Raw genomic sequence first — 15,696 nt, forward strand, 5'->3', positions numbered from 1 at the left:
GGACCAGGGGCCGACAAATAATATAAGGAAATATACCTAGAAAAGAAAAGAGACTGCTCAGGCAGAACAGAAATGCTTCTTGGCGTCACATCCCCTATCTTCCTGGTCACATCTCCAACACCAGCTAGGTTCTCACTGCCATGGTCTGCATTGCCCCTGTCACTTGAGGAAGGAGAAATAGTCCAGCCTCCAATGCTACAAACCTTTGAAAGTGTCTACAAACACATAGATATAAACCAATTGTCAGGACTTAAAAGATGTTTCAGGAAATACAAAACCAAAACAAACATGTAGCTTATGTCATAAAAATCTAATTGTAGTATTTTAAACATGTATGAGTAATAAAACGCACTTAACTACATTTAGTTTACTTTTCAGGAGGATCAATAGTTTTCCCTAGACCAGAAATCAAAATAATAATTATGAGCACTAAAAACAAAGTTAAATGACATGAACCATGGTTCTAGCAAATTTCTGGTAGGAATCTCAAGAAAAGAGAAAAAAATAATTGAACACAAACTTTGAACATAAAATACAACTTTCTTAAATTGCCTGCAGGAAACTCATGAAGCTCTAAGGATTACAGTAAAATAATCCCCTATTTACTTTCTTGTGAAACCTGAGCAGGGTGGAAATCTTTGTGAGCATTGCTTTGGATCTGTTAATCAACTTGGATAGTATGCACATTTTAGTGATACTGAATCTTCATGAGCATGGGATACTTCTCCATTTCTTTGTGTCCTCTTCACTTTCCTTCTTCAATGGTTTATAGCTTTCATTTTAGAGTCTCAGCCTCTTTGGTGAAATTTATTACTAGAAGTGTTTGTAACTATTAGAAATGGGATTGCTTTCTTGATTTCTTTTTAAGTTGCTATTGAAATAAGCCATACTACTGATTTCAGTGCACTGATTTTGTTGCCTACAAATTTTGAAAGTATATTTGTGACATCATAAATAAGAGTGTCAATTGTTAAATCAACAACGGTAATCTCTGTGCACCTGCTCCCTATGTAGGATCTCTGTCCTTAATGCCTTGTACTATGAGAAATAATGGTAAAACTACTACTTGAACATTACTCTTGTGTGGCTCTGTTGGTATATCTGTTGAAATCTTTACTTACTATATACTAAGTTGATTTTCTGTATATAAAGATAATTGAAAATGAATCTTGATGAAGAATGGGATGGGAGAGGGATTTGGAGATGGGATGGTTGTGGATGGGAGGGAGGTTATGGGGGAAAAAGCTGCAACAATGCAAAAGTTGTACTTTGTGTTAGGGAACTATTCATGGAGAAAGTAACTATAGCGCCGTTTGAAAGAAAGTAACTGTAGTGCCGTTTGAAAGAAAGTAACTGCACAGTAGCGCAGCTTGAAAGAAAAGTAGAAAGGTAACCACGCTAGCTGGGAAGATTTGAAAAGGGACAGCCTAACTAGAAGTCCTAACCATAAACCAAAAACTGTCATTGCCATGACTACAGGGGGACCCTGGGAGGTAGGAATGTGGGTGGGTCTAGCCTCTAGAAACTGTATATAAGGGGACCCTCAGGTGCTATAAACCAGAGGTCGCTCAGCCTCTCTCCCTGGTCCATAGCGCCTAGTGCCCGCAGGAGTTGGCTTGAGCGATCTCTCCTCCTAGTTGCCTAGAGTACCAATAAAGGGTGTTTAGCTTGACTTTCCTCAGTCCCCTCAACTCTTCCTTTGAGGCAACCTGGCCAGCTCCCATTGGGAGATCCTGACAGCTGGCGCCCGAACAGGGACTTGAAGTCGGATGGTGAGGAGATGAGCCCTTGAGGAATCATCAAAAGTGTGAGTAGTGGTGGTTGAAAGAGACCACGATGGGTGGGGTGTCCCAGTCAAAAGAATATAAGCAGGCACTAGTGAGTATAGAGAAGGTGAAGTTCCTTCCAGACCAGGCACCAATAGGCAAGAAAGTGAAGTGCTATTCACCAGGAAATGTAAAATGGGCTTATACAGCTTATACAGGATGGGACCTCCAAGATCTGCGGACCTTGGAAGAAGTAGAAAACCTCCTGGAGGAATTTCTACAAAGAGGAGTAGGTGCCACAACAGGGAAAGATTATAAATGTGCAGTACAGACCCTTAAGGTGTTAATTTGTTGTGGCAAGGGATTAAATCCAAAAAAATCAGGAGATGCCTGTAAGCTCTATGATGCCATAACAGAATGTAGGAAAAACCTCAAGTTATTCCCAGGGAGTTAAGTAAGGAAGAAAAAGCAAAAGAGCAGTCAGCTTACCTGATAATGTTAAGACTTGGTAGACAAGAATATGAGTCTGTGGGACCTGGACTAATAGCAGTTTGGCTTAAACAAGTTCAGGAACATGGTCTCACGCACTCAGCTACCATCATTTATTTTGGAGTAATTTCAATAAACTTTACATCAGTAGACATCAATATGCTACTAAATGTAACTCCTGGCTTTGCAGCAGAGAAACAGCTAGTCATAGACAAGATAAAAGAGAAGGCAATAGCATGGGATGAGATGCATACCCTCCCCCAGCCAACGTGGCTGGACCAGTGCCATTAACATCAGATCAGATTAGGGGAATTGGATTATCACCAGAAGAAGCAGCTGGCCCTAGATTTGCTGATGTCATAACCCTCTATAGAACATGGGTTCTTGAGGTACTTCAAGATTGCCAGAGAACTATCAGTGGGGCCCCTAAAGCAGTCAGCATCAGACAAGGGCCCAAAGAACCCTACCCTGAGATTATTAATTGACTATTTACTCAGATTGATATGGAAACATCTAGAGAGGATTTGAGAACATATTTAAAGGACACCATGAGCATTCAAAATGCTAGTGAAGAATGTAAAAAGTTGCTTAGAAATTTAAGACCAGGAGATTCTTTAGAAGAAAAAATGTATGCCTGTAGAGAATTTGGATCCACTGCCTATAAGATGGCCATGCTGGCAGAGGCCTTAAAGGCTGGAGATAGACAGCAAGGATCAAGTTTTCAGGGAAATTGTTACAGGTGTGGAAAAAAGGGGCATATGGCAAGAAATTGTAGGCATGGAGAAAAAACTCTGCTAAATGCTATAATTGTGGGAGAACCAGACATATGGCAAAAGTATGTAGACAGCCAAAAAACGGGAAAGTGGGGGGCAATGCCCCCCAGACCATGATGGCGTCTGCCTAGAATATCCAGTCATTTATCCTGCTGTCTGCCCCGCCCCTAGGGGAAACACAGACAGAAGCCCCTGTGACAGGGATCTACCCGAAACTACCAAAATAGAATTAAGACAAAGACCTACTTTAAAGGTAAACCCAGGGGAGGAGGCAAGATGGCGGAATAGGAAGGGAGCACACTGATAGTCCGGGGAGAGATAGTTTAATAAAAGTGGAGATACTGCAGGTTCAAGGAAGAGTAGGGGAGGAAACAGCAGAAGAAACTCTTCCGGAACGCATGATTCACAGCGGACCTGCGTGGAGAGCGTGGGAGCCCACAGTTCGGGACACCAGCGGCAGACTCAACACACCAGCACTGGAATGCGAGGTGAGCCAAACCTCAATAGCCCGAGACACCAGCAGGCAAGCAGAGAGAGGAGACTAGAGGGAACGACCCCCCGGGGGGGGAAGTTCACCAGGCTAACTGGAAGAGAGAGAGAGAGAGAGAGAGAGAGAAAAAAGGTGACTGGTACGGACACGGGTTTCTCTCTCTCCGCTCACCTCTCAAGGGCGAGCAAGACAAAGTGCAGGCACCATCTTGGACATACGTCATAAGCAGAGCGACCTCAGGTCTGCACCGGTCCTGAGCCTAGCAGAAAAACCTGACTCTGGGCGGGATGAATTAACAGGAGATTAGAACCTAGTAAATTTGTGGTGCTACTGAACTGAGACTGTGAAAAAAGAGACGGTGGGGGAGAGAACTCACGGAATTCACGTGAGCACTCTCCAGAGACGCTACAATTCCGTAACTTTGGCAACCCAGTGGGAGAATGAAGGAGAATCTGAGACCACCCTGAGGGCAGAACAGATTCCCTGTGTGGTCCTTGGGAAAGAGCTTCCAATCTCTGGCTCCTGTGGGTATATCATTTGCCTGCTAACTACCTCCAACTTCGTTCATCTGTGCGGAATTACTTCCCTTTTGAATCAAAAAAAAAATGAAAGAGAGAGAGAGAGAGATTTACCACGCCTAACCTGGGAGTGTCACCTTTGGCACACCAAACAGAGCTCTCAGGCCACACCCATCTGAAGCCTCTAAGGCTCCATCAAAAACAGATAGTCCACTTAATCTAGAGTCATAGTATAACAAGAAAAAGCACCACAGTGAAGAAACCAAATATCTCCAATATGCCAAATAACAAACACAAAAACCGAGGTAATAAAAACAAGGAAGTCACTATGACGCCCTCAAATGAAAAAGACACCCCAATTCAAGATTATGCAGATGATGACATAGAAGAAATGCAAGAAGCATATCTCAAAAAATTGATAAGAACATTAAGAAGTTCTCAAAAACAAATTCTTGAACTACAGAAATCCTTAATGGACAAGATAGAAAATCTCTCGCGTGAAAATGAAATATTAAGGAGGAATCAAAATGAAACGAAACAACTAGTACAACAGGAAACTGTGATAGTGACTGAAGTGAAGAATTCAATAGATCAAATGAAAAACACAATAGAAAGCCTTACAAACAGAATGGGTGAAGCAGAAGAGAGAATATCGGACTTAGAAGACAGAGAACAGGAAAGGATACAGTCAAACCAAAGAAAAGAAGAGGAAATTAGAAATCTAAAACATATTCTCGGGAATCTTCAGGATACTATTAAAAAACCCAACATTCGGGTTCTAGGAGTTCCTGAAGGCATGGAGAGGGAAAAAGGATTAGAAGGCCTTTTTAGTGAGATATTAGCAGAAAATTTCCCAGGTTTGGAGAAGGACAGAGAACTCCTGGTACAGGAAGCTCACAGAACCCCTAATAAACACGACCAAAAGAGATCCTCACCACGACACATTGTAATTAAACTCTCCACAGTGAAACATAAAGAAAAGATGCTAAAATGTGCAAGAGAGAAACGTCAGATTACTCTCAGAGGATCTCCAATCAGACTCACAGCAGACTTCTCATCAGAAACACTACAGGCTAGGAGGGAATGGCGAGATATAGCCCAGGTACTAAGAGGGAAAAACTGCCAGCCCAGAATATTATATCCTGCAAAGCTATCATTTGTGAATGAAGGTGAAATAAAGACTTTTCATAGCAAACAGAAATTGAAAGAAATTGTTGCCACTCATCCAGCCCTGCAAGAGATGCTTACAGATGTGTTACACACAGAAACACAGAAATACGGTCATCAATATGAAAGAAGGTAAAGGAAGGAAACCAAGGAAGGAAAGCTCACAGCAAAAGATCACAGGGAATTCAAAGCATATATTAGAACTTATCTTTGGGAAATGGCAGGGCAAAGTTACCACTTATCATTAGTCACATTGAATGTGAATGGCCTGAACTGTCCAGTTAAAAGACACCGATTGGCTGATTGGGTTAAGGAACAAAACCCATCTATTTGCTGCTTACAAGAAACACATCTTTCCAACAAAGATCCATACAGACTGAAAGTGAAAGGCTGGAAAAAGATATACCATGCCAACAGAATTGAAAAAAGAGTGGGCGTAGCCATCTTAATATCGGACAACATAAACTTTACCACAAAAACTGTTAAGAGAGACAAAGAGGGACACTATATCATGATTAAGGGATCAATACAACAAGAAGATATAACAATTATCAATGTATATGCACCTAATTACAGGGCACCAGTTTATCTAAAAGATTTATTAACGGACTTAAAGGGAGACTTAGACCCCAATACAATAGTACTGGGGGACTTCAATACTCCACTCTCAGAAATAGACAGATCAATAGGACAGAAGATCAACAAGGATACAGTAGATTTAAACGACACTATAGCCCAAATGGATCTAACAGATATATACAGAACTTTCAATCCTACAGCTAAAGATTTTATATTCTTCTCAGCAGTACATGGAACCTTTTCTAGGATTGGCCACATACTAGGTCATAAAGCAAGTCTCAGCAAATTCAAAAGAATTAGAATCATACCATGCAGCTTCTCAGACCAAAGTGGAATGAAGGTGGAAATTAGCAACCTGGGAATCCCTAGAGCATACGCAAACACATGGAGATTGAACAACATGCTCCTGAATGAACAATGGGTCATAGAAGAAATTAAAAGAGAAATCAAAAATTTTCTGGAAGTAAATGAGGATAACAGCACAACATACCAAAACTTATGGGACGCAGCAAAAGCAGTGTTAAGAGGAAAGTTTATATCAATAGGTGCCTACATCAAGAAACTGGAAAGGCACCAAATAGATGAGCTTTCAATTCACCTCAAGGATCTGGAAAACCTACAGCAAACCAGACCCAAATCTAGTAGGAGAAGAGAAATAATTAAAATCAGAGAAGAAATCAACAGGATTGAATCAAGAAAAACATTACAAAAAATCAGCCAAACGAGGAGGATTTTTTTTTTGAAAAAATAAACAAAATTAACACCCCATTGGCCCAACTAACTAAAAAAAGAAGAGAAAAGACCCAAATCAATAAAATCAGTGATGAAAAAGGAAATGTAACAACAGACACTACAGAAATAAAAAGAATCATCAGAAATTACTACAAGGACTTGTATGCCAGCAAACAGGGAAACCTGTGAGAAATGGATAGATTCCTGGACACATGCAAGCTACCTAAATTGAACCAGGAAGACATCGAAAACCTAAACAGAACCATAATTGAGACAGAAATTGAAACAGTAATAAAGGCCCTTCCAACAAAGAAAAGCCCAACACCAGATGGATTCACTGCTGAATTCTACCAGACATTTAAAGAAGAACTAACTCCAATTCTTCTCAAACTATTCAGAACAATCGAAGAAGAGGGAATTCTCCCAAATTCTTTCTATGAAGCCAGCATCACCTTAATTCCTAAGCCGGAAAAAGATGCAGCATTGAAAGAGAATTACAGACCAAAATCCCTGATGAACATAGATGCAAAAATCCTCAATAAAATTCTGGCCAATAGAATTCAACAACACATCAGAAAGATCATCCACCCAGACCAAGTGGGATTTATCCCTGGTATGCAGGGATGGTTTAATGTGTGCAATGTGATACACCACATTAACCGACTGCAGAAGAAAAACCATATGATTATCTCAATAGATGCCAAGAAAGTATTTGATAAAATACAACACCCGTTCATGATGAAAACTCTAAGCAAACTGGATATGGAAGGAACATTCCTCAATACAATCAAAGCAATCTATGAAAAACCCACAGCCAACATCCTATTGAATGGGGAAATGTTGGAAGCATTTCCACTGAGATCTGGTACCAGACAGGGATGCCCACTCTCACCACTGCTATTCAATATAGTTCTGGAGGTTCTAGCCACAGCTATCAGGCAAGAAAAAGAAATTAAAGGGATACAAATTGGGAAGGAAGAACTCAAACTATCCCTCTTTGCAGATGACATGATTCTTTATTTAGGGGACCCAAAGAACTCTACTAAGAGACTATTGGAACTCAGAGAAGATTTTGGCAAAGTAGCAGGGTATAAAATCAATGCAAAAAAATCAACAGCCTTTGTATACACAGACAATGCCATGGCTGAGGAAGAACTGCTAAGATCAATCCCATTCACAATAGCTACAAAAACAATCAAATACCTTGGAATAAACTTAACCAAGGACGTTAAAGATCTCTACGATGAAAATTACAAAACCTTAAAGAAAGAAATAGAAGAGGATACCAAGAAATGGAAAAATCTTCCATGCTCATGGATTGGAAGAATCAACATCATCAAAATGTCCATTCTCCCAATAGCAATTTATAGATTCAATGCAATACCAATCAAGATACCGAAGACCTTCTTCTCAGAGCTGGAAAAAATGGTGCTGAAATTTATATGGAGGCACAAGAGACCTCGAATAGCTAAAGCAATCTTGTACAACAAAAACAAAGCTGGAGGCATCACAATACCAGATGTCAGGACATACTACAGGGCAGTTGTAATCAAAACAGCATGGTACTGGTACAGAAACAGATGGATAGACATATGGAACAGAATTGAAACATCAGAAATCAACCCAAACATCTACAGCCAACTTATATTTGATCAAGGATCTAAAACCAATCCCTGGAGCAAGGACAGTCTATTCAATAAATGGTGCTGGGAAAATTGGATTTCCACTTGCAGAATCATGAAGCAAGACCCCTACCTTTCACCTTACACAAAAATCCACTCAACATGGATTAAAGACCTAAATCTACGACCTGACACCATCAAGTTACCAGAGAACATTGGAGAAACCCTTCAAGATATTGGCACAGGCAAAGAGTTTCTGGAAAAGACCCGGGAGGCACAGGCAGTCAAAGCCAAAATCAACTATTGGGATTGCATCAAATTGAGAAGTTTCTGTACTGCAAAAGAAACAGTCAGGAAAGTGAAGAGGCAACTGACAGAATGGGAAAAATATTTGCAAACTATGCAACAGGTAAAGGGTTAATAACCAGAATCTACAAAGAGATCAAGAAACTCCACAAAAACAAAACAAACATACCACTTAAGAGATGGGCCAAGGACCTCAGTAGACATTTTTCAAAAGAGGAAATCCAAATGGCCAACAGGCACATGAAAAAATGTTCAAGGTCACTAGCAATCAGGGAAATGCAAATCAAAACCACAATGAGGTTTCACCTCACCCCGGTTAGAATGGCTCACATACAGAAATCTACCAACAACAGATGCTGGCGAGGATGTGGGGAAAAAGGGACACTAACCCACTGTTGGTGGGAATGCAAACTGGTCAAGCCACTATGGAAGTCAGTCTGGAGATTCCTCAGAAACCTGAAGATAACCCTACCGTTCGACCCAGCCATCCCACTCCTTGGAATTTACCCAAAGGAAATTAAATTGGCAAACAAAAAAGCGGTCTGCACCCCAATGTTTATTGCAGCTCAATTCACAATAGCTAAGACCTGGAACCAACCTAAATGCCCATCAACGGTAGACTGGATAAAGAAATTATGGGATAGGTACTCTTTAGAATACTATACCGCAGTAAGAAACAATGAAATCCAGTCATTTGCAACAAAATGGAGGAATCTGGAACACATCATGCTGAGTGAAATAAGCCAGTCCCAAAGGGACAAATACCACATGTTCTCCCTGATCGGTGACAACTGACTGAACACCAAAAGGGGAACCTGTTGACGTGAAATGGACACTATGGGAAATGGTGACTTGATCAGCATAGCGCTGACTCTTAATTAACAACTTAATACATTATCCCTCTTAGTAGTTTTTTTGTCTGTTCTACTCAATATGACTGGTTTAATTCTGTAATTAATACACAGTTATTCTTATGTGTTGAAAATTAACTGAAATTGGTCCCTGTTAAACATAAGAGTGGGAATAAGAGAGGGAAGAGATGTATAATTTGGGACATGCTCAAGCTGACTTGCCCCAAATGGTAGAGTTAGAAACATACCAGGGGATTCCAATTCAATCCCATCAAGGTGGCATGTACCAATGCCATCTCACTATTCCAGGTGATCAATTTCAGTTCACAATTGATCATAATGAAAGGACTAAGAGTCAAAGGGAGCACATAAACAAGTCTAGTACCTGCTAACACTAACCGATGGAATAAATAAAGGGGAGAGTGATCCAACATGGGAAGTGAGATACTCAGCAGACTCATAGAATGGCAGATGTCCTAAATAGCACTCTGGCCTCAGAATCAGCCCTAAAGGCATTCCAATCTGGCTGAAAAGCCCATGAAAGTATTTCAGGCATGGAAAGCCAAGACACTCTGGCAAAAGATTTCTGTGAGTGAGATCCCAGTGGAAAGAACAGGTCTTCAAAGAAGGAGGTACCTTTCTCTGAAGGGAGGAGAGAACCTCCACTTTGACTATGACCTTGTCTAAACAAGATAAGAGTCAGAGAACTCAGAGGGCTTCCATAGCCTTGGAAACTCATGTCTGGAGCATGGGGAGATTACTGATGCCATAGACAGGAGTGTCAATTGGTAAAGTCAACAACAGGAGTCACTGTGCACTTACTCCTCATGTAGGATCTCTGTCCTTAATGTGCTGTACATTGAGATTTAATGCTATAACGAGTACTCAAACAATATGTTTCACTTTGTGTTTCTATGTGGGTGCAAACTGTTGAAATCTTTACTTAATGCATACTAAACTGATCTTCTGTAAAAAAAAAAAGAAATTATCAATTCCCAACTTGACTCTCACTGGGATTAAACATGACAATAGGTCTGATCTGATTTCATCATCATTTAAAAAATCATCTATTATTTTTCACTTTATGTTTCTGTGTGGGAGCAAACTGTTGAAATCCTTACTTAATGTATACTAAGGTGATCTTCTGTATATTAAGATAATCAAAAATGAATCTTGATGTGAATGGAAGGGGAGAGGGAGTGGGAAAGGGGAGGGTTGTGGGCGGGAGGGACGGTATGGGGGGGAAGGCATTGTAATCCATAAGTCGTACTTTGGAAATTTATATTCATTAAATAAAAGTTAAAAAAATACAAAAAAAAGGTAAACCCAGGGGGAAAAGATATAATAGGGATGTTAGACACAAGGGCTGATTTAACCATAATGAGGGAACAAGAGGCTAAAGGAATATAAGTAGGGATAACAAAAGGATGGCAAGATATAGAAGGGGTGGCAGGGTGCTCTAAATTACAAAAAATATCACAGGTTACACTGAAAGATAAAAAAGGAAGGAAGACAAAGACATGCATTCTAATATCCCCAGATATTCCCATCAATATATTCAGAAGGGATATCTTAACAAAGTTGGGGGTAGCCCTAATTATGGCACAACTCTCTATCCAAATTACCCTAATAAAGATAAAAATGAAAGATCCTAATAAAGGTCCCTTGATTCCCCAATGGCCTTTAACCAAAGAAAATGAGAAGGAATTAAGGAAATAACAAAAAGACTACTAGAGGAAGGGAAGATATGTCCAGCAAGCTCAGATAATCCTTGGATCACCCCAATATTTGTGATAAGGAAAAAAAAATCAGGTAAATGGTGAATGTTTATAGACTTTAGAGAAGTTAATAAGTTAGTATATAAGGGAAGAGAAGTTCAATTAGGTCTTCCACACCCTGGAGGATTACGAAGAAGAAACCAGGTTACTGTTTTGGATATAGGGGATGCTTATTTTACCATCCCTCTGGATAAGGACTTCAGGCAGTACACTGCCTTTACCATCCCAGAGGTTAATAATCAAGGTCCAGGCCATAGGTATGTTTGGAATTGCCTCCCACAAGGTTTCATATTAAGTCCCTTGATTTACCAAAGTACACTAAGGGACATACTAGAGCCCTGGAGACAACAACACCCAGAAGTAGATCTTTATCAATATATGGATGATATATATATTGGGTCCGATCATTCTCCAAAACAACAGAAACTGATCATAGAAAAACTTTGAAAAATGCTTCTAGAAAAGGGATTCGAGACCCCAAATGAGAAATTACAAGAAATATCCTTATTCATGGATGGGGTACTTGTTATACCCGGATAAATGGACATTGCAAAAACTAGAGTTGCCAGAACTTCCAGAGAAACCCACCCTAAATGAGCTACAAAAGTTAGTAGGACTCCTTAATTGGATGACCCAAGATGTTCCCAGAATTAAGACAAAATCTTTTACTCTTATGATGAATGGAAACCAAGAGTTAAATAGCATCAGGGAATGGACCCCTGAAGCAAAACAGATGTCATGGACTATAAGGAGGCTATTACAAGAACACAAACCTTTAAGCTACTGGGACCCCAGCAAGGAAGTTTACTGTACCGTTATGATGGGAGGTAACACCACAAATTATAAAGTGCACCAAGGATCTGATATCCTTTGGGTAGGTAGACAGGAATTTCCAAAGGTATTGGCAGCATCTCCTCTAACTAGAGCCCTAAAATGTCTACATAAAATCAGACAAGAATGTATTATATGAATAGGGCATATATATATGCCCTATATATAGGTTACTTATAAAAAAGAGGATTTAGATGTTATGATTCAGGAAGACCCCTACTTGCATTGGGTACCACAGATGAATATATCCATGTGCGTTTAATGCTTAGAAGGGAGCTAAGCAGTCTTCAAGGTCATCCCGTGCCAGGACCTACTTACTATGTTGATGGAGGAAGCAAACAGGGGCAAGGAAGATATAGCTTTTGGAGATCAGATGGAGTTAAACTAGTTAAGGAGAATGAGGGAAGTAATCAAGAATTAGAAAAAAGAGCCATGCTACTAGCCCTTCAAGAAGGACCCCTGATAATGAATATAGTTACGGATTCCCAATATGTATATACATCAATTGAGGCCAGACCCCTACCTGTAAATATTGAAGAATCCTTGCTTAGAACCATATTAGAAGCTATAGAAAGTAAAGAAGAAATTTACATCCATTGGGTTCCTGGACATAAGGGAATCCCAGGCAATGAAAATATTGACAAATTAGTTTCACAAATAAATACAACTCAAATAAACCTGGTAGTACAAGGTGGTCACATTAAGGAAAAAGAACCAGAACAGATTGGATACTCCATAAGTGCCCCAAAAGATCTGGTACTTATGCCAAAGTTAATAGAGACCCTTAACCTACAAACACAAATTACCATAATCCCAGGACAGTGGGGGTGGATAACAGAAACATCAGAGATGATTGAGGCCAAAGTAAGGGTAGTTGGAGGTTTCATCAGCCCAGGAGATCAAAATCCTTTAAAGATAAGATTGGTCAACCTATCCCAAAAAATAGTATATGTAAAAACAGGACAACTAATAGCTCAGTTAATTTTAATGCCTGTCCTCCATGACATAAGTAAGGCACCAAACATCTTTTTTCTAGAACATATTGAGACAGCCACAGATGATCATGCTAAATGGCATAGTGATGTGTCATACTTGAGGCAACAATTCAGCTTACCAAGAATTGTAGCAGAACAAATAATAAAGAATTTCCCTAAGTGTGTGCGTAAAGGAGGAACTACTCCTCATATTAGTAGATCAGGACCAGGACTGTGGCAAATGGATGTGACCCACTATGAGGCCCGGCTAATTCTGGTAGCTGTTGAGACATCTATTGGCCTTCTATGGGCTAAGCTAATTCCTAAGGAAACTGCTCAGGAAACAGTATGGGGAATATTAGAATTTCAGAACCTATTTCATATCCAAACACTCCATACAGATTATGGCCCTAACTTCACAGCAGAAAGGGTCATGGGACTGTGCCAATATTTAAATATTGATCATACCACAGGCACACCCTATAATCCACAGTTGCAGGGAATGGTTGAGAGAGCTAATCAATCCTTAAAACAAGAAATGGATAAATTTTCTGATGTAGTTCAAACCGTTGAAGCGGCTACAATCGGCTCTTATCGCCCTTAATCAAAAGAAAAGGGGAGGAATAGGGGGCTATACTCCTACTGAAAGATATATCCATCAGAGATGGCAAGAACTAGAGCAAATGCTCCAACTCCAGAAATTTAAAGAGAAAAGCTCTTGATTTTTTAGATTACCAAACAGTAAAGACTGGAAAGAGCCCACTACCATCCTTTGGAAAGGAGAAGGAGCAGTAGTGATTGACACACCTGAAAAGGGGATTATTAGCTTGCCCCAAAGACATGTTAGGATGGTTCCAGCCCCAGGACCTCAAGACTTGGGAATTTCTGATTAGGCACTAATGGAATATCAATTGCAATTATCCTGTCAAAAGAACTCATGTGTTTGTAAGAAATGTAGATACCACTGTCAGTTGTGCTTTTTACAGAAAGAATTAGGGATTTCATATTCCAGAGCCAGGACTAAAGAACTCCAGAAATGGCAACAGCAGCAGCAAATGGAGATGGGACCCAGATAAAGGTAAGTTAATTGAAGGTAAGGAAATGCTTAAATGATTTAAAATATGAGGCAACTTAATGAGATTGTGGGAAAGATTTGAACTACCTATCCTCAGAGCTTATGGACTGATAATGAAAATTATCATCTTAATTATATTGCCAAGTATAAAAACAGAAAAAGTGTTAGGCTTAGGAGAAAACCCACCAGCCTATACATACCCTGATATTCCTAATGTGCCATTTACCTGTGAACCAAGGTCAGGATCTGAGCCCATAGGGACTCTATCCCTTATTATATATCAGATGCAGACCTCCAAGTAATAATCAGTCAACACATTGTTTTTGGCAGGCAGGATATGAAATGTTTCACAAACATTTTGTAAAAATAAATGGAAATGGTTTAAAATAGGAGCAATATTTTGTATGGTTCTTGTATGCTTGCCTATCTTACAGCACCTCTTCTCAATTGGACGGAATTTCATGAAGGGATACCTAGCCCTCCGAAAGGAACCCAGCCCACCAGAAATAGAAGAAGAAGAAAAAAGAGACCCCAAACCTGGAAATCAATTCGGGATTAGCTCAAGAACGTTCATCCCCCTGGCCCAGTGGCTCAACGGGCTTTGCAGGGCTATGAGCCCATTTAAAGAAAAGGAAGGACTGTTAGGGAACCATTCATGGAGAAAGTAACTGTAGCGCCGTTTGAAAGAAAGTAACTGTGCAGTAGCGCAGCTTGAAAGAAAAGTAGAAAGGTAACCACGCTAGCTGGTAAGATTTGAAAAGGGACAGCCTAACTAGAAGTCCTAACCACAAACCACAAACTGTCATTGCCATGACTAGGGGACCCTGGGAGGTAGGAATGTGGGCGGGTCTAGCCTCTAGAAACTGTATATAAGGGGACCCTCAGATGCTGTAAACCAGAGGTCGCTCAGCCTCTCTCCCTGGTCCTTAGTGCCTAGTGCCCACGGGGAGAAGCTCCTGGTCTGTAGTGCCTAGTGCCCGCAGGGAGAAGCTCCTGATCCGTAGTGCCTAGTGCCCGCAGGAGTAGGCTTGAGCGATCTCTCCTCCTAGCCGCCTAGAGTATCAATAAAGTGTGTTTAGCTTGATCTTCCTCAGTCTCCTCGACTCTTCCTTTGTGGCAACCTGGCCAGTTCCTGGAGGGGGAGATCCTGACACTTTGTAAATTCACATTTATTAAATAAAAAAAGAAAAAAAGAAAGTATGTGTTTTAGTTCTAATGGTTTTTGGATGGAGACTTTGGGGTTTCTTTAAATAAGATAATGTAATCTGTGAACAGTAAAAGTTTCATATCCTCCTTTCCTATTCAATTGCCTTTTGTTTCATTCTCTTTCCTAATTACTCAGGCTAGAACTTTCAGAACAACATGGGATAAAAAAACTGAAGGTGAGTATCTGTATCTTGTTCCAGGTAAGATCTTGTTTCATAATCCAAATTGTCAGCTCTCAGTTCAATACCTGTTACATACAGGGGATGTGCCACCACTACACAACAGAATACACTGGACTGCTCCAGTGTGAAGGTACAAAGTCAATAACTGTGCCTGGCTGCAGCTATCTGTTCTTTATTTTAATAACCGATTTCATTTAATAATTCACATAGGGAATGTCTCACATGCCCTCAATGAATTTTTCGTTTATCCTCAATGTGTCTATAATTGTGTAACCAATACAGACCATAATGTTTGATCTAGGTGTGTCCACTTATGCTTTTCCTACTCATTAACTCTACTCCTCCCTTAATGTATCC

Source organism: Oryctolagus cuniculus, chromosome 15 (assembly GCF_051225735.1).
Source record: "Oryctolagus cuniculus isolate XC-2025 breed Fujian yellow rabbit chromosome 15, ASM5122573v1, whole genome shotgun sequence".
NCBI classification, from domain to species: domain Eukaryota; kingdom Metazoa; phylum Chordata; class Mammalia; order Lagomorpha; family Leporidae; genus Oryctolagus; species Oryctolagus cuniculus.